The 21,030-nt window shown below is 35.0% G+C and overlaps 1 long non-coding RNA gene across 1 annotated transcript; it reads left to right on the forward strand.

Moving 5' to 3' along the window:
- The first annotated feature begins 17,691 nt into the window (after positions 1 to 17,691).
- LOC126718291 (uncharacterized) lies at positions 17,692 to 20,838 on the forward strand. The gene is made up of 2 exons (XR_007652885.1): positions 17,692 to 17,855; positions 20,566 to 20,838. It is a non-coding gene; the product is annotated as an uncharacterized LOC126718291 (long non-coding RNA).
- The last annotated feature ends 192 nt before the right edge of the window (positions 20,839 to 21,030 follow it).

A 21,030-nucleotide genomic window follows, 5' to 3' on the forward strand; every position in this document is an offset into this window, starting at 1 on the left:
ATTTCAATGGCTAATATGTTTCCTCTTTGTTCTTTTTTGTTTTTCCCAAGGGTACACCATAGAAGATCAAATTCTACCTAGGCTTTGTCTCTTGGCATTTTGAGGAATGGTTAGTGATGTTTTTAATTTAATTTAGGATTTCCTCCCTAACCTGGGTCCAGTTTAGCACTTTGGTTTACTAATTTGTGTTGTTGTTGTTGTTGTTGTTGTTGTTGTTTTTTTTTTTTTTTTTTTTTTTTTTTTTTTTTTTTTTTTTTTAATTCAAAGCTTCTGAATAAGGTTTTAAATATATTTTGGGTTCCATATAATTGTAGACAAGCTATGAGTCTTCCATGTTTGAAAGACTTAATCTTCATCAAAATATATGAACACTAACAAAAATATTTTTAATTTTGCATTTCGTAGGATTTAGTTTTCTGTATTTTGGTTGGTTGGTTTTGATTTAATTTATTGGGTATCAAACCTGTGAAGAATTCTGGAGAGTAGCCTTGATCAGCTTTGTGGAGGCTCTTTGTTTTCTAAACCTGCTTGTATGTTAGTTCTCAGTGCACCAATGAGCTCTAGCAAATCACACATCATCTCCTTGTAAGAGCAAAGTGTAGGTTAGCTCAGTATGTGTAACTTACTTATAAAAAATGTAGGTTAGCTCAGTCTTTAGGCTTATCATAGCAATTTCTGTTGTAATTTTATACAATATCAGCTCTGTTCCATTTCAATTCTTTTTATACATTGTATAGTTTCTTCTTATAGTGTTATAATTTTTTCAATGATATGATTGTGATTTAAAATGGTATGGTGAGCTGCAAAGATATTTTTGATCCAAATTCCAAAAGAAGCAGCTATGCTAATTGTTACTCCCTATAAGATGCATCTAGTTTTTATTTATGATGCCACTTCCCCTATTGTTATATCACTGGATTATCCTCTAGAATTATTATATTTATAAATGCTCTTGACTGATTTCTATCTTTGAAAGAGACCCGAATAATGGTAAGTGGCCTACTTTGCAAATCAAATTCTTTTCGAAGCTACTGGCTGAATTCCACGTTGATGATATATAGAATATTGAAGGGTTGATTTGGAACCATTGTAATGTTTGAATAGTAGATCTGCTAGGCAATACTACCAAAAGAGCATAATCAACCCACCTTAGAGTTATCTAATCTAGAAGAAACTTGAAAGTCTCAAATTTTGGAAGCCTTGAACTATTTACAATTGGTTTTCAAAAGGATCTTGCTGTTAGTCATTTGCTGTTATTTTAATGACTTAATTTAAAAAAGATTGCATTAAATGACTTCATTTTAGGAGGTTTGGTTATTTTTGGTGTTTTAGAAGGTGTACAAGTGGTGGAAAAAGTTATGTTTACATAAGGTATATTTTTTACTTTGAAATCTTTGTGAACGTGTACATTTTTTTTTTTTTTTTTTTGCCTCCTATCCATATGGCTGTGGCATGTTCTTTTTGATTTTAGGGTAATTCTATAGATTTCTTAGAGTAATGCAAGATGGAGGTTGTCTAATCTTGGCTTTTGAGTAAAATTTGATGGCCAAAATTGCACTATATTTGAGTAAAATGATATATGTTGCAAGTAACAATTGCAAAATTGCTGATTGATGTGCAATCATTAAAATGTTGAATTTTGGTTAAAAGGTTGATATCAACTTAATTTTTAGCATCTTTCACAATTTTAAGTGAATACATGTAAATTTGGTCAAATGTTAATTTTTATGCCTTACAGGGCTCTGAGGAGTACATAAATATGATTTTGGAAGATGTTGGAAAAGTCAACATCAAGAGGGAGAGCAAAAAACTTTAGGTGGGTTCATTTTCTCATTTTACTTTACTTTTAATCTCCCAAATGTGCATACTCTAAATGTGGTACATCTATTTTGTTATTTGTCGATTACATATCAAAAAAATGTACAGGGTAGATTCTTCTTAAGAGATGCAACACAACAGCCACCCCTTTCTCTCTCTCTCTCTCTCTCAATAGTGAAAATAATGATTTCAGAAATTGTGTAAATTGGCATTATGTTGCCTTTTCAATCCCATTGAGGTCTAGCATCTTTGTTTACTAGCAATGTTAGAATTTAGATACATTTTGGACATCAAGAACAATTAATGTAATTTATGAAAGATACTTGATTGAATGAGTATGGAATTAATTAACTATATTTGTGTAATTAATTGTATTGGAGTGTACTTATATTAGTTATATATTTTCTAAATATGATCTCAAGCTCTTGGTTATCATGATATCTCATTGTATGTGATAGATTTTATTACTTTGTAAGTGATAGATATTGAAATTTCTTTATTTTATTTATTTATTTTTTATATTAGAGAAGTTACTAATAGCTTTCCCGTGCATTGCACGGGTTAGCGACTAGTTTATATTATTTAAAGAATTTTAACTCACTCCTTTTATTTATCCAATTTTTTCAGATCAATTAGCCCTTCCTTAGACATATAACTTCATTTATTAGTTGTGATTGGAGTACTACTCACTTCTTTTACATTATAGCCTGTTTTGTAAAACATTGATCATCATGAAACTTGTATTTTCCTCACTCCTATTATTTATGTTACTTACTAAGCTATGTATCATTTCTTTTTAGCTAAAGTTTTTTAAAGTAGGCAACAACTCTCTTTTGAGACGACTTTTGCAATTGTAAACCTTAAGTGTGTGAGATACAGATTCTGCTAGTAGGGATTGCACATCCTAGAGGACATTGTTTTGTAAGTGATTATGGATGACTTTTATCCCTTTTTTAGAAGATGTTGATGGGAACTATCATACAGACCTCCGGGTTTTCTTCTTTACTAGAGCATTATACTTTAGTTGTAGCCCGTAGTCCCTACAACTATACTCCCTAGAGGACATGTAGCGTAAATTAGAAGCAGATGTTGATAGTAACAATGTTAGGGTTGTAGCCCGTAGTCTCTAACATTGTTCTTAGAGCTCTGACTTTTTGTGTGTGTGTGTGGAATATTTGAGGGTTTAATCATTAATGTACAATCCTTGTGAATCAAAGTATACACTTGAATTTTTTGGAAAATAAAAAAATTACATGGGCTTTTGGTTTTTGGTTACCTTACACACCAAACCTTCTTCCTTGGTGAATTAAACAGTCCCTACCCACTACACTACATGATATTAAGTATTAGTAATTGCTTTGATGGAATCGTTAAAGTGTATATATATATATATATATATTCTATACACACATCATAAAAACGTGTTAAAACGTGTGGCTGAAATACATGGACAATTTACAACGAAGAGCTGTTGACCCAAACTTGCATTTAAGTTTGAGCTGGCTTTTCCCTGTTGCTTTGCTGGCTTTGAATCCCATTTCAATATAACCAATATTTTTTAGATTTTCTGGGTGAATGAGATGAACATGTATGTCATGCCGAAGAAAGCGGTCCCTAGTCCAAACCTTAATCACATATAATAATAAAAAAAATCTGACTAAATAAATCAATGGAAATTGATTATATAAACAAAATAACGCCAACAAAAAAGTTCTAGGAACGATAAAGACTGCAAAATTTTTATTACTGTTATGTTCATCACCCTCGGAAGACTAAGATCGAGCTTTAAGTGTAAGCTCTCCCTTTCTTGATTACTTCTCTCATAAGTTTTTCCTTTGTACTTTATCCCATTTCAAATAAGGATAATTACTAGTGTACACAGTACACACAAGTCACAATTTACCCTACTATTTTATTATACAAAATTTAATAAAATAGAACTTCATATATTGACAACAAAATTTAAAAACAACACAAAAATATATGAAGTTTTAAAATTTCCTTGTATGAGTTTTCATATGCAACACTACAAGAAATTTGTACTATTACGGCAGGTGCAAAAAACGTCGTTATATGTCGCATATTGTGGCGTTTTTTGGGACCGCTGCTGTACATAGGGTCTATTGCAGCGGTTTTTGGGACCGCCACTATAGGTATGGTTTTTTGCGGCAACCTACAGCAGCAGGACATAAAACTACCACAATATATATGTTTTAGCGGTGGTAATGGAGATATAGCAGCGCTTCAAAACCTGCTACAATAAATATATCATTTTAAACAGATGCTATAGCGGTAGTAGAGAAAAAGGCCGCAATATTCGAGATATAGCAACATTTTGTATGATCGCCGCAATAGGGATCCTTTTTGCGGCACCTTTTCTTAGTTATAGCAGCAAGTTTGACCGCCGCTATAGACCTTCAAATCTCCAGCCCAAAAATTTCCCTTTGCCTCTTTTTTTTTCCATCTTCCCTCTTATTAGGTTTTCATTTTCCCACTTATTCACTTTCACTCTCTGCAAACTCTCACTTTCTCTAAAACCTTCACTTCATCTTCATCTCCATCTCTGCTAACATCACTTCATCTTTGTCATCACCACCGTCACTTCATCTCCGTCTATGGCACACATAGCAGAAAAGTATGTAGATTCAAGATAGGAGACAGAAAAATGGAGGAGAATCCTCGTGATACTCGAGGGAAAAATGAGCTTATCACAGGTCGCTGTATGCCTGTAGACATCTATAAGGGAAAGTATGAAGTGAGAGGGAAAATCTATAGTAAGTCCTTCAAGTAGGGATAACAAAAATCAAGCACAAGGCTTAGTAATGGAGTTATAGTGAGACAAAGGATGAAGAACGAATGTCATCACCATGTTAAGGAACCTCAGACCTTTTGCAAAGCTCGAGCAAAGGGTATTTTGACGGTCACCCCAAGATGAAGGTGTCTCACAGAAGTGAGACGAGAGTTCATCTTTAGACACAGTCCTAAGACGCTCACAGTCGGGGTAGTCAGCAAATGCTACCTTTGGTACGTGTAGCACCTTAGATATAAGATCTGGAGTGACTACAATGCACGTACCTTGAACGCAAATGATAAACTAAGGTACAGAATAGTTGAATCCATGCATGTTGGAGTAAAACTCCTGTATGATCACAGAAGGACAGGTAACCGGGATGCCACATAGTAACTCCTAACCCCTACTGTAGATGATAGTGGGAAGGTTAGTATCAAAATATTCTGATAGAACGACTTGGCATTCTGAATGAATGCCGCGTCGTGAAAAGTTCTCTGAAAAGTCCTTACAGGCTTTATCATCATGGAACCTGACGTGAGATGGAGTAGAATCAACAGAGGGAGAAGAAGAAGATGCCTTGGAACGAAGAGGGCTCCAGGACGGAGTGGATTTCCGTTTAGGTGTCATAGAGCAAGAAACGAGAGAGAGAGAGAGAGAGAGAGAGAGAGAGAGAGAGAGAGAGAGAGAAACACACAGAAAAGAACCAATACAATTTAATACCAATATGATAGAAACAAAATTAGTACATATGCATGAAAAATGCATGAACATATGACATGTAAAAGTAAAAACATCATGGGCTCAGCCCAATCCAAACCTACCAGCACACATCATTTTAAGATAGTAAGCACACATCTAAAATGCATGAATCATTGTTAAAAATGAAAATGTTATGCAATGAATAAACATATATGATCATTTAAACATAGCCCAACCCAAAAATTTCACAAAAACTTCATCAATTTTGAAAAACCCCAAAAATTTTCAAGAAAACCCAAAAACCTAGGTCTAATGCATGAAATACATGAAGAATGAAGGATTAAGGACCCTTACCAGAGAAGAAAAGCTTGATCTAGGCCGAAATCCAAGTGGGGAAGGTGAAGAGGTTGAGTGAGAAGTGTTTGGGAGAGAAATAAGAGAGTTTCTGTCAAGAGAGATCGGTGAGAAATGAAAAAAATCACGTTGACACTATATATAGAAAAACATGAAACTCGATGGATCGAAAGGTGTCGAGCTTTAAATTTTCGCCAGATGAAGCTATTGAGGAGCTATCGAGAGGTGTCCACAGCAAAGTGACCTCGATGGATCGAGAATCTATTGAGCATACAGAAACTTTCTCAATGGATCGAGAAGCTATCAAGACTAATTCTCAAAAACCTTGATGGATCGGTACAATAACAGCTATCAAGAAAGGAAGCTCAAGAGGCCTAACAGATAGCCTAGTTGTCGAGAGGCATCGAGAAGCTGTCGAGATTTCTCAAAAATAGTTTTTCAAAAAGAGAAAACCATAGATATGAATGCAATCAAGCAAGCTACTCAACCAAAGATCCAAACAACATTTTAATCACTCAAAATCATCTCTCAACAAGAAAAATGTCAAGCATTTAGATCCAAAACACACACATACACTAAACAAGTCTAACTATTTTTATATTTCAAAAACAAGTCAAGATTGTTTAGTGAGCATATATTAATACATGTATTCCTTGTGATGGCCAAATCACATTGTACCTGCATATGTATCAAGAGTAGCAAAGAATATTGCGTGTTGTGTGTGAAAAAAAATCCCAAGATTGCATAAGTGTCTACATATTATGACGATTTGGGATATGAGAAAATCACTTTAACTCATAGACAATCATAACTATTTAATGAGGACTATCACCTTCAAGGTACATCCTATAACTCTCACATCTACTAGAAGACATGCTTGCAATTATATATAAAGCATTTTGATTCTTTTTGCTTTTATTTTTCTTTGCATATTTTTCTTTTAAGCAAACCATGCATGGGCATATAGGAGAGAGAAAAGAGATACCTAATTATGTTAAGCTTTTGACATTGCACTTTTACTATGCCGAAGCATACAGATGTCATTTCATGATTGGTGGGCAACAGTGGTAGATGGTTATTTATGCCTTTCTCTTAGGATTTTCTAGTCCTTCTCATCAAAAAAAGTAATATAAGTGTTAATTATAAGAGATTACTTAATCTTACTCATCACAAACATGAGCCATAAAGCTTACTTGTTTAGTTATGCATAGAGATGCTCATCTAAGCTACAAAGACACAAAGTTTAGAAATCTTTTTTTCAATGGCCATCCAAGGTACACAAGTATCAATGTACACAAAACACGCACTGTTTTTGTATTTTTCTGATTTTTCTTTTTTTTTTTTTATGAAAAAAAAATAAAGCAAAACTGAAAATAAACAAACAAAAACATGTTAAACAAAGCAAAGCATAAAACTAGATTGGCTCAAAACAAAAGAGCAAAAACACATAAGTAATGCAACTCAAAAACAAGAAAGGGGAGAGAGAGAGAGAAAGAGAGAGGGAAAGTGACTAAATCACTTAAAGCCTTTTTCCTTCCACACCTTGGAAGAACCTTTCTGTTTGGCAAACCCTTGATCCAGCGGTGAAGGAGAAGAATTGAAACCGTTCAGGTTCAAAAGAAACATGAGGGCTTTAAGTAGATCTTTAAAAGGAGTAAAAGAGAATGGAAACTGATTCTAGTTTCCCAATGAGATCATACAGTTGCTCTGTTGAGTGGCTAATCACTTATAGCAATTAGGTTGAGTATGTCCAATTGCTTCATAGAGATGCTGCTCTTTCTGTTTAGGCTTTTGAGTGTTTCCCTTCTTAGCCCTAGGGTTTTTAGTCTCTTTCTTATCCACCTTAGGGGATGCTCCTAAGATAGATTTACCCTTATCTATGTTCTCACTAGCTAAAACAGTTTTCACATCACTGTTCTTAGATTCAACATTATTAGTAGAAGAAGCAAACACAGTAGTACTAGTAGAAGTAATACTAGGAGAAGAGAAGTCATACCCTAAACCAATTCGATCGGAAGCAGATTTTTGAAGGTTGAGCATCTCGCCAAGCTTTGTATTAGAAGTCCTTTCCAGCTGAGCTTTGACTTGAAACAACTCCGCTTCAAGCTTCTTAGTCTTCTCAGCCAAGAAACTATTCTCAAATCTCAGTGCTCCAATGGTCTGATTGGCTTCATTAAACTTCGTGGAGATTTCTTCTCATTCAAGATCCACTTCACTGAGTTTCTTAGTGGCCAACCTATACAACTTCTCATGCTTTTCCAAGGCATTGTATAATTTTGTATAGGCTATGTGGATGTCATCTTGTTCATCCATCTTCTCAAATTTAGACTCCACCAAGTCCTCTTCTTCATCCACATCTTCAGCAATCCCCTTAGTAGGATTTACAGTGACAATGAAAGCATTTAGGATTCCAGCATCCTCATTATCAAAATCATCCTCAGGCTCCCTATCGCTCAAAGTAGCAGCAAGTGTCTTGCTCTTCCTAATGGTCTATACATAGGGCACTCTTGTTTGATATGACTGAAGCCTTGACACCCAAAGCACTTTGGTCTTGAGGGAACAATGTACTGACCGCCATCCCTAGTATCCTTCTTTCCTTTGTCTTGGTTCTTGAACTGAGATGAACTAGACTGCTTGTGGTCTTTATCAATCCTCTTGTATTGCCATTCTTCATGAACTTTTTGAACTGCCTTGTGATATAGGATTTCATTTTAGAATCTTCGTCAGTAGAAGACTCATCAGTATCACTTCTTTTGGCCTTTAGTGCCATGTTCTTGCTCTTGCTTGATTTCACGATCCTTGTCAAACCCAACTTATAAGTCTACAGATTGCTAACTAGCTCTGTTAAAGGAATTTTTTCAATATCCTTTGATTCCTCAATTGCGGTGATCTTGGCATGAAATCTCTCAGGTAGAGATTTGAGCACATGTCTAACAATCTTGGGTTTAGGAATGGTTTCCCCAAGATTAAAGGTTGAGTTCACTATGTCCTTGAGCTTGGCATAGAACTCATCAAACGACTCATCCTCCTCCATCTTGATTTCTTCAAAGCTTGTAGTAAGCCTCTGAAGCTTTAAATCCTTAACAGCCTTAGTTCCTTCATAGGTTGTTTGAAGGATGGTCCACGCTTCCTTTGCAGTTTCAGTAGAGGATATCTTATTGAACTCGTCATTTGTGACCACATTAAATAAAGCATTCAATGTCCTACTGTTGAAATTAGCCGCCTTGATCTTAGCATCATCCCAATTGACTGGCGCTTCCTTTGGATTGATCTAGCCTATCTCCACAACTTGTCACACTTTCTCATCTAATGACTGCAAGAAAGCTCTCATGCGTACTTTCTAGTATACATAGTTAGTGCCATCAAATAAAGGAGGTATAATAAGAGACTGTCCTTTATCCATGACAAACAAGGGTTAATGGATCACACAACAAAGGTTAAAACCTAATCAAAGTGTGCTTACTCTGATACCACTTGATAGGCCAAGAATGTATTGACCCCTTATGATAAATTAACCAATTAATTAGCCAAGTTAATTAATTAATCCGATTAACATGCAATATGCATGGTAGTACAAATAAATCAACAACTAAGTTAATATGTAGTGGAAAATAAAGTTTACACGGTGATTTGTTTACGAATGGGGAAAATTTCCGAGGTAAAAACCCCACCGGGTGATTTTAAAGTCACCATTCCCAAGAATCCACTATTATCACAACAAGCGGTTACAAGTAAAAGAATCCCAATACCTTATACCAACTTATAGTCGAACTCTTACGCCAATACCCAATTGGACTTGTTTTGTAGTGACAATCTCTCCTTTTAATGCATGACTCTCAATACATGACTAACCAATTGATGCACAGATCCAAGTACGTGACTAACCACCAAGTTGAGAAGGATGTTGGCTACAAAGTTCTTCAGTTCATCAACATGATGAAGATCACAAAGCTCCTTGATTACAAAACCATACGGTGTACAAATGTAGCAGCTTCTTGAAGAAAAAGATGAACTAGGGCAAATTGTCTTCAGTCACAATATGCTTGTGAAAAACCTTTGCATCAAGTTGCACTCACTTGCATCAGATGCGATGGCTCTTAAAACAATCCTTATATATGTTTAGGGTTATGAGAAAAGAAAGCCTAAACATGTTGTAAAGTTGTGATTTACAACTATGTTTTATGTTGGCTTTGTTCCATGACAAAAAGTGTTATAATTGCTTTAATTTATTTCCTTGTATTTTGTGGGATTTTATTGCATTGGGTTTAGTATTAAGTTGGCGAAAATTCAAGTTTAATTAAAGATCAGTGCATTTCACGAGAAGGGTTCCCGTGAAAAGGGCATGTGAGGAGCACATGACTAGAAGTTGAAGAGTCGTGCCAGGCTGTCATTTCGTGAATGTCTCGCGGGTAAGGCCTTCTCGCAAGGTAGTTGCGAAACACTTTGCTTGGAGGATTTTTATGTGTGAGTTTCTTACCTTTCACCCATACTATATATACCCTCATTACCCACAAATGTAAATGAGGTTATTTAGAGAGAAAAACCTTAGATAGGTTTTCTACAACACACACACCCATCTTTTAGAAAGAGAGCTACTCATCCTTAGTGAGAAATCATTGTAGCCTCTTCTCCTTCCCTCTCCCATTATCATACCTTGAGAGGAGATCTGTACCCAAACACAATCCATACCTTTTCAGAGTGTAGTGAGTGTTTTTGGTGTTGCTGGGAAGTATTGGAAGATGCCAAGGATGGCAGATGCAACATGGAGCTTATGGCGGGATTCAGAGAGCTAGACAAGACACGGTTCCAAGAAGCCTTGTTGGAGAAGAAGCTTGGAGAGCTTAGGTACATCGGGTAGATTAGGCTTGGAGGGTCTCTTGCTAACCCATGTATCCTAACTGATTATCTAGTGGATTGATTATCGCTTGGAGGGCGACGGAAAGGTTTTTTGCCAAGTTCTTCTGTTTCTTCTTCGATAATACATCTATTACCGATTGCGTTTTCATTCTTCTTCCCTACTCCTTTACCTTTCATTTTACTACTGTGTTATAATGATTATAGGTTAAAGTAGTTTATTTGGTTATTCGCTCGTATTTACTCTATTCCGCATTTAATATAAGTTAGAGTAAAATTTATTGAGATGTAATTTTAATTTGGGGGTCTAAATAGCTCTTGTGTTTTCACACATTTTAGAGCATTCACATGTATATACAGATTGGAGTGAAATCAGATTTAAAAAAATGATTTTTGTAAATCTCGATAGATAGGTTATCTATTGAGTAGCTGTTGAGCATTGGGCAAAAGCTGCTTTTCAACCTCGATAAATGCTATCTGTTAAGATAGCTATCTAGCTTTAAATCTAGCACTTCTTCACTTCATTCTTGGACATATTTGCATGACTTTAACACTTGGACTTGAAACATTGTTCCTTGAAGTATTAAACACATCCTAGATCTACCCAATTACAAGTAAAAATCGTTTTGTTAAAGGATTAGCCAATTCTACATTGACATATGTTCTTAACATGATTCACATATGTCCTAACAAAGTTTAGTCTTGGTTTAGATCCTTAAGAGATTGATTTGCCACAAAGTAAAGACATCACATCATCAAAAGGAGGAGACTCAATGTATGGGAAAGTGGATCTACGAACTAGAGGGAGACCTAGAGCTTCATAAACTACATGCTTAGTTATCTTATACTCTTTGCCTATAATCCAGGAAGTCAAATAATGACCACCAGTAACCTCAAAATATATAGAGAGATTCGAGTAGAATTTTCTGATCATTGCAGTAGGAAGGGGATGAGAATCTTCACACAAAGGACCCCAATTTCTAGACACAAGATTCCTACAGATAGAAGGATCTAACTCATCTAGAACTAATTGTCTTTCCCCCCCCAGATAGACCTATACTTAGTCAAGGTCTTAAAAATTTCCTCAGTTTTGGCTGTAGGAAACCTAACCTATCAACCAGAGCAAAAGAGGATGAGGATCCTGTGTTCCTATTGGCTTTGGTTTTAAAATTTCTACCAACCTTAGGAGCCATGACTAATGTGCAAAAAAAAGAACAAAAACAAAAACCATGGGCTGACTGCATCAGATATTGTTAGAACACAGAATAACATGAAATTTTAAAAACTATATGATGCATGACGTAAGGACACATATGATGCATAATCTAATGCACAAAAACAGTTCAATTTTATCTCAATTTTGAAAATTGACCAAGATTATTAGAAATTAAGCATAATCCCCAATTTTGAAACCCTAATTTTCCAAAAATCCTTATATTAACCAATTGAACAACACATCATGTATAAAACATGTTATAATTACTCAATTAAACAATATCATAAGCCAATTTTTCTCAATTTCATCCAATTGAACGAAATCCCCAAAATTCTCAAGAACACATGAACCCTAAGTTCGAATTTTTGTAGAAACCATGAAATTTTTGAAATCAAAGCATGTGAATCATGTTTATACGATGCATGAACAAAAACCTATCCAGCAATTTGGATCAAAATAATCAAAATCATCAAAAACCCTAAAATCCTTTTGGTTCGAAATTTTGAAAAAAATTGATGAAAAGCTTGAATGCATGTAATATAAACAAAAAGGAGGGCCAAAAGAGTCTTACCAGATGTTTAGGAGAAAAACCATTTAAGCTTTGACTCAGAAAAAGATTAAAAAAAAAATTGACTAAGAGGAATCGGGAGAGGGATTGAAGAGGAAGACACAAGAATGAAGAACAAGGCTTAGATTCCTCTTATTTTGTTTTAAAAAATGATTTTGGATTGGTCAGGAGGAATCGAGCCAGGAATCAAAAATATTTTAAAAATAGGTTCAACTGATTGGAAGAAATCGAAGGAGGAATCGAGTCAACCTGAAAGTTTTAGCCTTAAAAACTGAATTTTCGATTGGTTGAAAAACAGGTTCAATCAATCGAATCCTGAAAAATCTGAAAATTTTGAAAACTTGGAAATTTTATATAGAAACATTTATAAAACTAGTTTTACGATATGAAATGCATGTCAATAATTCCAAATGTTTTCAAAAACTCTTTCCCTTCAATCAAATCAACTTTTATCAAGATTCAAAAATTTTCCTCACAAAATTTTTACCCAAAAACCCTAAAAGGTATTATACATTTCAAGAATCACACAATCATATGTACAAAGTTTAACAAAGATTTGCTTGTGGTGTGTGCAACTAGTAGTGTATGAGATATATAAAATGTGATTTGTAGATAGAAATTAAACACAATTTCTACATTAGCAACCACATAAGTTTGAAAGTGACTATCACCTAAAGAGTTACATCATATAACTTCCACATCTCCTTAAAAACACGCTTGCAATCATGTAAAAACAATATTTTTATTCTTTTTCTTTTGATATATATATATATATATATATTTTTTTTTTTTTTGCTTTTCTTTTTTTTTTTTTCTTTTTCTTTTGAATAATCTTTTGATTCTCTTTTGATTTTCACTTCTTTTCACAATTATCACCTCGTTTAATCTTGTTGTGCAAGTGTTACACCTTACCGAGCATGGCTTTTATAATTTGCACACAGATGTTCGTGATTGGTGAGTAACAGTGGTGAGATGGCTACTTATGCCTTTCTCCTAGGATTTTTTAGTCCTTACAATCAAAATAATGTGACTTCAAAATCAAGAGCATGTGTTTAAAAACCATATACAACTCACACAATATAAACACTACATAGCACAAACTAGCAAAGTGCAAAAAATAGCTCGTCAAAGCTAAACAAGGTATAGAGTCATGAAATGAAAATTTCATAGACCAACCTCAATTACACACTTAAAGATATGTAATACACAAACAATTTTTTTTTTTAGTTTATTTTTTTTTTATTAAAAAAAAAACCTTAAAAACATCATAAACAAACCTAGAATGAAATGCATGAATGTAATGCAAATGCAAATCCTAATGAAAAATATTTTGGTCACAAGAGACTGAAAGGATTAGTGCAAGGACTATGTCAGCAGACTCACTAAGACTAAGTCTTTTGCATCCACACTCTCTTAGATGAAAACTTGGAATTGGAGTTTCTAAATGAATTAGACCTAAATTTAGCTCTTGTATTGGCATAAAGGTTAAGAACCTTTACCAATTCATGAATAAATGTCATAAGATCTTGTGTTTTTGGCACAGGCACTTTTTTTTGGTTACTTGCTTTGAAGCTTGCAACTTAAAATAATTTGGGTGTGTATGCCTAGCTCCACCACAAAAATGACAAAACCATTGAGGTTTGTGTTGTGTCTTGCTTCTAAGATGGTTGGGTTTCTTGGGTTTTGACTCACTTAGATCTACCTTAATTCTCCTAGTAGCTTGAATTTCTTCTTTAGGAACCTTAATTTCAAGAGTAGAAATAGATGTAGTAGGAACAAAGTTAGGAGGATGAACAACAGAAGTAGAAACACTCTTTACAAACCCTAACCTTGTCTTACCAAAAAAAGATTTTGGAACATTTAACATATAATCCAGTTTAGATGTAGAAGTCTTATCAAGTTGTTCTCTAGCAACAAATAATTCAAATTCTAAACTTTTAACTTTCTCAATCAAAGACATGTTCTCAATCTTAATAGAGGTTATAAGTTCATTAGCATCAAACAATTTAACCAATAGATTTTTCTTTTTTTGTTCAAGAGTGTATATCTTCTTCAAACATATGCCAACATTCATGGCATCCTTTGCTGCAATCTTTCAAGGTTTATTGTAAATTTCTTGCAAGTTCAGCATTCTCAGAGAGTTCCTTATCAAAAGGGTTCTCAATAACAATTTTAGGCTCACTTACTTCAGCAATAGCAGTGAAGGCCATGAAATTTCGTTCTTGATCACTTTTAGACTCATGATCAGAAACTTCATCATCACTAAGGGTAACAGCCATAACCTTTCCCTTAGATCTCAAGTAAGTAGGACATTGTAACCTAAGGTGACCATAACCTTGACAACCAAAACACTGTTGACCTAAAGAATTGTTAAAGGGTTGAATAACCTTATCTTTTGATTTTTCAGAATTTTGATTTTTGGTTGTTTCATTCTTCTTCACATTCTTAGTGTCAACATTGCTTCGATTTCTTGCCCTTCTGTTATTATTCCTCAAAAAGTTTCTAAAGTTCTTGGCAAGATAAGCTACCTCTATAGAAGATATTTCATCATCAAATCCACTATCATCTACATCATCAACAGATTTTAAAGCCATGGATTTGGATTTGTTGGTTTTCTACATCATCCACATCCTTACTTTCTGTTATAGCAGTGACTTTGAGTCTAAAATCCTCAGTTAAGGATCTAAGAATCTTCCTAACCACTTTAGGTTGATCATATACTCCACCCAAATTAAAAGCAAAGTTCACTATGTCATTCAGTTTGGCATAGAACTCATCAAAAATCTCATCATCAGACATCCTGATATTTTCAAACCAAGACATCAATTGCTGCAGCTTATTAATTTTTACTGCCTTCGTGTCTTCATGCATCGTTTGCAAAATATTTCAGGCAATATGAGCAACCTCTACATTAGAGATCATTTTAAATTCTTCCATAGAAACAACATTGAATATAGCATTCATAACCTTGCTATTAAAGCTTGCTGCTTCCTTTTGTGCAGTGTTCCATTCACTAACAAAAGTGTTAGGTCTCTCCCAACCATTCTTAATAGAGAGCCATACTCTCTCATCTAGAGATTTCAATAAGGCTTTCATCCTAACCTTCCACTAAGCATGGTTATTCCCATCAAAATGGTGAGGAATCACAAGAGAGTGATTGTGTTCCATGATAACAGGGGTCAAGGATCAACTCAAGGTAAACTACCTAAACAAGAGCTAACTTGCTTTGATACCACTTGTTTGTTGGTTTAGACCCTTTAACGCAGATCATTTAACCTAATATATTAGCCAAGTAGTTACTTAGGTTAATTATTCAGATCTAAGTTAAACAATAATAAATCATATATTGCAAAGCAGCGGAAAATAAAGAACACCACGATATGATGATCCAAAAAAACCAATGAACCTAATAGTTTTAAGGTAAAAGCCTAGGGAGGATTTGACCTAGCTATTCTCAAGGTAAAACAAATCCACTATAGAGAATTGAAGTTTTTACAATTAGATTTAACCCTAAATCTATTGCTACTTCCAGTAGTAACTTATTGACACGACCACGTGCAAGTTCCGAATTCACGAACTCATTCTCTCTTGGATTTGCAGCACACAAGCACCCACACTTGTGACTTTGAGATTCCACACAAAGGTTTTAGATCATGACTTGCTGATCTATGCAGCAACTAGATTCCACTAGCACTTGATTTTAGATCTTGTTCTAGTAGATGCTTGTAGAGTTAGAAGTATAAAATCTCTTAGATCTCATAGGATTAATTCACTAGTCTTCCAAGAGTCTTCAAAACCTGGCTAGAGTTTTCCTTTTATACGTAGGAGTGTTAGACTAAAACTCTAAACGTTTTCCCAGGCTTAGGTCTATTTAAAATTATGTAGAAATTATTTTTCTGTGATTTTTGATCGATCGAGCTTCACCATTCGATCAATTGAGCTTCACAGAAAGATAAACATTTTTCTTGCAGTTTGTACATTCTTGAGTTTTGACTTGAACATCTTTGAGCAATGTCTAACACCTATTCTACACATGTTTTTGTTCTCAAGTTGCCAACACATAGAAGTTGAAATTATAAACATTTAATCCTAAATCTTTAGAACATAATAGAGACATCAGAAACAACATCAACTTTAGAGACATTAGAAACATCAGCAACTTTCGAAATCATGCAGCCAGATGGATGTGAAATTAATCTATTATAAGCTATGAATATATTCGTTTCACCACTTTTCCTATAACAAAATAAAAAAATAAAAAAAAAAAAATAAAAAAAAGAACTATATATGCTGGCCAAGCATGTTGGATTTCCATCATCCAATGCCAATAGCCTCACTTCAATTACTAGATAAATCTCGTTTACTAAACAAGCTTGAGATTAATTTCCTACGAAAACAATGAAGGTTGATGCTGAAATTGTCTACTAGGAAACTATCAAACCAGCTTCTCCAACATAATTGCCATGGATTATGCAATCGGATTTATAAATGATGGGGCTACAATTAAATTTTCACTTGCATTCCCAAACATTACACTTCTCCATTCTCAGGATAAATCCAGTTCCTCATAGCACTGTTGGACCAGTTTACCGTCATTCATTTGGCAATACCCACGTATCGTTTACCCTAATATAATCATTGTAGAGACATCGGAAACATCAGCTACTTTCGAAATTATGAAGCCAGATGGATGTGAAATTAATCTATTATAAGCTATGAATTCGTTGACTCTTTCTCTGCAGAACCTCCATATAACTATATATGCCGGCTATGCATGTTGGATTTCCATCATCCAATGCCAATAGCCTCACTTAATTACTAGATAAAACTCGTTTAGTTAACAAGTTTGAAATTAATTTCCTATGAATACAATGAAGGTTGATACTGAAATTATCTCACAGCAAACTATCAAACCAGCTTCTCCAACCCCTGTCCACCTCCGTCATTACACACTGTCTTTAATTGATCAGATTACACCTCAAATATTCATGCCATTTTGTGTTTTTATCCACAAGATCGCCGTGCAAATCTCAGCAACTTAGAACGCTGTGACCGGATTAAGAAATCCTCATCGGAGGTCTTAACACTATTCTACCCACTAGCAGGACGGGTTAAGGTAAATCTTTACATTGATTGCAATGATGAGGGCGTTCTCTATGTGGAATCCAAGGCCAATTGCCAAATTTTCGAATTCCTTGAGAATCCTATCCCAGCTAAGCTCGACAAATTCCTACCCATACAGGCTTTAGCTGTAACGTCCCATTTTTTTTTTTTTTTTTCCTAAATGGTGATGGTCATATTTTTATTTGCAATCACATGCACCTACCCCACTCATTTCTCCACCACACAAATATCACTCATATCTCTCCCTCTTTGGCCGGTCAACTAAGGTCTTCTACTCTTTTCTTTTTCATTTTCTCTCAACACAACACAAACGTTTCTCTCATCCTCTCTCACCGGTGCTCATCCTCCACCATCTACACCATCTTTTCACGTCAAGATCACCTGAAAACTCTTTAGGAATCTCTAAGACATCTTCATCCATTTTATTTAAAGTAAGACTCCTAATCTTTTGATGGGTTTATATGCTTTTGCTTGAGATTATGTTTATCTAAGTTTTAATAATAATACCCATGTAATTTATGAGCATTAGAAGTGATATTTATATGTTTTTATGTATGGGTTTTGGTCTTGGTGGATGTATTTGATGAGTGGATTTATGATTTTTGCAATGATGGTTAGCTAAGTGGTGAAGATTTGGGAGTTTTGGCTTTCTAATGTGAAATAGATGGTGAAAGTTCAAAAACGTGTACAAAAACACTTTTGAATGTTTAGACCCCCAAAAACCAACTTAACCAACACAAGCAATATGTCAAACAACTAGTGTGCGGAAACTTAACATATGCTATAATCTGGAATTGGTTAAACAACTATCTAAGCCATAACAAAATAAACCACAGCAGATAATGTAAAGGCAGAGATAGAGAGGAAGGAAGATGCAAACACAGAGATAACACCAGATATGTTATCGAAGAGGAAACCGAAGACCTCGGCGAAAAACCTCTCCGCCGCCCTCCAAGCGGTAATCAATCCACTAGAAAATACAGTTGGGATACAAGGACAGCAATAGACCCTCCAAGCCTAATCTACCCAATGCACCTAAGCCCTCCAAGCTTCTTGCTCCAACGAGGTTGCGCCGAACCTTTTTCTTTTCTAGCTTTCCGGATTCCGCTACTACACCGTAGCATCAACCAATGAAGATTGGCTCCTTCCTAACTGCTTCCCAGAAATCCAAACGACTGTCTCACAGAGATGATAATGGTGAGAACCAGGTTTGGTATAATGCCTCTCAAGGATTTGACAATGGAGAGGAAGAGAGTGAGGGATTTTGATGAGACTCTAAGGTAGAGATTGTGGGTAAAACAATCTGGTTTTTCTTTAGGGTTTCTCTCTCAAAATTCTCTCTGGAAGCTCTCTTTCAATCGTGGGTTAAAAGGGTATTTATACTGGAGTGAAGAGGAATGCGAAACGTCAGGTTTTTCCAAAACAGGGGTGGCTCGCGGCTTGACTAAGTCGCGAGTTCCAGTCGCGAGTTAACCGTATGGCCAGTTGTCCTGTTTTGTCCTGTAGTGCTCCAGCTAGCATGACTGTTCATCTTCCAGCATGCTTGGCACGTGTGCATCTTCTGGCGGGTTGAAGTCGCGAGTCCACCCGCGAGTCCCAGCCGCGACACTCTGTTTTCTTGCACACTCTTGAGCAATCTTCACACTATCTCACTCACTACCCTTACAACAATCCCACCTAAATACAGGGTTACTAAATGCTGAATTACAAGCAAATTTGGCACGGAATAAAGCCAATTAGATGGTTGAATAAATTCAACCTTACAGATGGCGAATATAATTTTTATTGATTGTTTGGTGCTAGTCAAAGATTTAAATTGTTTGTTTTGAAGGATATTGTGATTTTGGTGTCATGGGTCTCTTGATGATGTTGTGAAAATCTTGTGAAAACTACTCATAAATTATTGAGGTTTTGATGTTAGAGATAATACCTTGAATGATTCATGAGTATAATGGGAGTCTATGCCTCGTAAATGAATTGGTTGAGAAACTATGTAAGTGGAAAATATTATTTGTGAGGCTAAATCTAGGCTTGCCTAATTTAGTGCTTATTTGGCAATTCCTAATGTGTAGCTAGATACAATTTCAAGTTTTATGCTTATTGTGATAAGTTTGCTTGGTATTGTTTAGGTTCTAGCTAATCTTTTTTGGAGCTTAGAGAGTTAGGTTTTTTGCGGGTTGCATGGTAAGTAGCTTTTTAATGGAATTTTTGGAAAATAATTGTGTTGCATAAAGCATTGTTTTTTTTTTTTTTTTTTTGGGGGGGGGGGGGGTGTTAAACACACTTTGAGAAATTGTTTATGGAAACTATGTTTTCCTAGAAAGCTTTATGTTGTAACTTTAATATATGTGATTATTTGTGAAAATGGCATCATATTTGGCAATGCATATGGGAAAATGCATGATTTATTAGCATGGAAAAGATTAGCATCTTTGATTAAATTCTTGAGAATGAATTTTATTTCTTATTGCATTATTTGCAAAATTAAAGATGCTTTGATATTTGGGAAAATTGGTACAAAATCTTCTTGAAGAAATGAGTTTGAAGGCTTTGAGAACATTGTGAATATTTTGGATATTTCAAAAGATTTTGTGAAACTACTTTAAATTGAACTGTGTTTTGATTTCATGTAAACTGTGAGCTTTTTATGTTTTTACCCTTGGGCTGTGACATGTGATTACCCAGCTAGATACTATAGTCTGTGTGAACTTGGTATCTTAGCACTCGTCTTTGTAATGGTTATTAGTTCTGGCTTTGTGTCAACAGAATAGTTCCAGCTTTGTGTCAGCAATGAGTTTTGGCTTTGTGTCGACGATTGTCATGTGGCCTTGGGTTAGATTTTCTGGTTTGGAATGATGTTGTTATTGCTCACAGTGTACATAGTTTTATGTTGAGATATTTTGAGGAATATATAGTATGTAATTTCATGAGAACATCTTGAGAAGCTTTGTGCTGTGTCAATTTATTCATTCTTGTCATACTTTTTTTGGAAATAGTTTTGTAGAAACTATTTGGAAATTCCCAAATTAAAAACATGATTTGTAAATAGTTACCATCATGAAACTTGCATTTCCCCCACCCCTATTAATTATGCTACTTACTAGGTTCTGTCTCATTCCAACATTTTACAAACTTTTTCAGAGTAGGCAACTATCGTTTTGTGACAGCTTTTTGGTGGCTAGCAGTAGTTAGACTAATTGTTGATGGAGGTTGACTTTTGTGATGGAGAGAATTGTTAATGTATAACTTAGAGTAGGCTTGACCCAATTCTTTTGTATTAAATAGTGGTTATGCCTTTATTTCCACTAATGGGACAAGTTGATGATATGTAATTATTTTTTCAGACCTCCATTCTTTTGTGACCAATGGTCATTGTATTTATTGCATAGAGCTCTGACTTACTTCGGGATTGAATTGTCAAAGGGAACAAAATCTATAGGTACCTTTGAGATGTTTTTCTCATACTTTGGACCTTTTTGGGTTTGGGGCATGGCATTAGCCATACAAGTAACCACCTTCAACTATGGGAGGATGGTGATGAGATGCAGAAACATTAAGTAGCAGAACACGTCTACCTCTAGAAAACAAGAAACAAAACATGTTTGC

Source organism: Quercus robur, chromosome 3 (genome assembly GCF_932294415.1).
Source record: "Quercus robur chromosome 3, dhQueRobu3.1, whole genome shotgun sequence".
Lineage (NCBI taxonomy): Eukaryota > Viridiplantae > Streptophyta > Magnoliopsida > Fagales > Fagaceae > Quercus > Quercus robur.